The sequence below is a fragment of the Kogia breviceps genome, chromosome 8, assembly GCF_026419965.1.
Source record: "Kogia breviceps isolate mKogBre1 chromosome 8, mKogBre1 haplotype 1, whole genome shotgun sequence".
Classification (NCBI taxonomy): domain Eukaryota; kingdom Metazoa; phylum Chordata; class Mammalia; order Artiodactyla; family Physeteridae; genus Kogia; species Kogia breviceps.
In genome coordinates, this window is record NC_081317.1 from 58,984,608 (window position 1) to 58,986,845 (window position 2,238).

General features: G+C 42.0%; 1 non-coding gene across 1 annotated transcript; it reads left to right on the forward strand.

The window, feature by feature from the left end:
- Window positions 1-1,703: 1,703 nt before the first annotated feature.
- On the forward strand, window positions 1,704-1,775 carry TRNAH-GUG (transfer RNA histidin (anticodon GUG)). Its single transcript has one exon. It is a non-coding gene; the product is annotated as a tRNA-His (tRNA).
- The last annotated feature ends 463 nt before the right edge of the window (window positions 1,776-2,238 follow it).

Consider the following 2,238-nt stretch of genomic DNA (forward strand, 5'->3'; position numbering starts at 1 on the left):
CATAGTTTATTTCACAGTGATCGTGATCTCTATTTAGGGGACATGATATGGTGTTTTTCAATTTATGGAATGGTACAAAATAGTATAACTGTCATTTCTACAGAGCTTACTATGTGACAGGTCTACTTTAAGTTTTTGGCATGTCATCACCTATTCAGTCCTCAGAAGAATTCTGTGAAGTAGTTACCATTATTATCTCCACTTTACAGATGAGAAAACCGAGGCATAAAGGTTCAAGAAGCAGCCAAAGTTCCCGCACTTAGTGACAGAGCCAAAATTAGACTCTAGAAGTCTGTTTTCACAATTTGCACTCTGTGAGTTGATTTTTTTTTTTCTTTTAAAGAGAGAGATTTCCCTCATTGTTCAACTGGTATGTGCCCATAGCAAAAATTATGACGGTGGTACACAAATGATGGTGCTTCAGGAACCTCCCCTTTGCCAGCCAGGAGATTTACTTTGCCTCCTTGCCACGGACTGACCTCTTAGCAAATTCCCCCACCTGCATTCCTGTTCAGGCCACAGGGCACACTGCCTTGCTTCCTGCCCAGAATGTATAAGGCTCGCTCAGGAACTCAGGGCAATAGTTTTCTTTGTGACCATGGAAGAAAAATGGATTTGTGAGAGTTTGAAGGAAGATAGAGAAGGGGCCATAGATGATCAGAGGGGAGGGAGTGAGGGAGGAGTGACCATTTGTGTCTGAAGCTTTTATCTGCAGAAATATCCTCCTTCCAGAAGCACTGGAGCTCTTGGCAGCCACCCAACAGATGGATTCGGTTCTTGCCATCCCATACACAGTGCCAGCTAGCCCCAGCTGCTCCCAGGGCCTCTCCATTCAGAAGGCTTAAAGGAGACACCCGAATACAATCCAGTGATTAGAAAGAGGTTTTTCTGTGTGTTTCCTTTTAAGGTTTTCAAACCTTGGGGGATAGCTTGTCCAGACAACTTTAATTTTTTTATAACAAGGAAATTTCTTAAAAATGTCTCCTTGAAACTTATTTAGCACGGAGCACTCCAGTTTCTTTGTGTGGTGGGTTGCTAACATTGTCAGAAAGCTTTTTTTTTTTTTTTTTTTGACATTACTGTGGCTTAAGACAAATATTCCAGAAAGGAAAAAAAACCTTTAGGGACCAATGGATTTGAAAGAAGGTCTTTCCTCAGTCAGGGTGTGCTCACCCTGGCTTCCTCTAATAGGGCAGAACAAGCCTCCCTGATTCTCTCCAGTCCTCAGTCCATTTTGTTCTTGCCATATTTTTTATGTCTCTGCTGCCTAAGCACATGGAAATAAGGCTAGCAGTGGAGAAACCACAGAAGAGGCTCAGGTTCGTATGTCATTTAATGCAGCGTAATTGGTGGTGGCAGTTCGGGGTGGGAAATCTATATTCATTATTGGTTAAAAGTAGGAAGCTTGAGTGAACAGGCTGGGTTCTCTCAGCCTTGTTACTTTGATTATTGTTTTCTGACAGTGACTCCAGTGAATCTTACATAATACAATTGCGCCCGTCGGCCAAGGAGACAATATTAGTTTCACGTTCAGACACTTTGTTATTGTTCCTTTAAATAACTGGAGATGACCGAAATCCTGCTCCTCTTTGCCAATATTAAGAAAATGTACATCTTTAGGCAATAGATGGCAGTGTTTCCACAGATTTTTAATATCACAGTGACTCTTAAAGGAAACCTGGCGCTCAGCTCCCTTGTAGCTCGCCGTGATCGTATAGTGGTTAGTACTCTGCGTTGTGGCCGCAGCAACCTCGGTTCGAATCCGAGTCACGGCAGGAGAGGTGAAGGCTTTTGGAAGAGAATAGCGCAGGTCCCAAGCTGTAGTCCATCCAACAACATTTTGCAACCAGGTATAGAATAATAAAAATCAATAAAACAGAAACTGCTACAAATATTTTAAACTTTAGCGAGATGACATAAGCAGAGTGGCTTCATTAATGCCCGAATCCTGTTGCAAGCGTGTTGTATGTGGGTTATTTTATTTGCCTTGAAGGATAATATGATAAAACTGGAGTGTAGTGGACATGTAATTATTATTAATTACAACTACTTAAGCTCTGCTTTGAGCAGACTCGTCAAGTCTGCTTGCTTTTGAGCCTTGCCAGGGCTGTACAGTAATAACAACCCTGAATTATTTGGAAAGATGTCAGCGGGAGATGTGGAAATCCTGTTTAACCAGGCATGAATTGTTGTTAGGAGGTTTTTTTCAGGATGACAGAGAGAAAATGAACTGTCCCT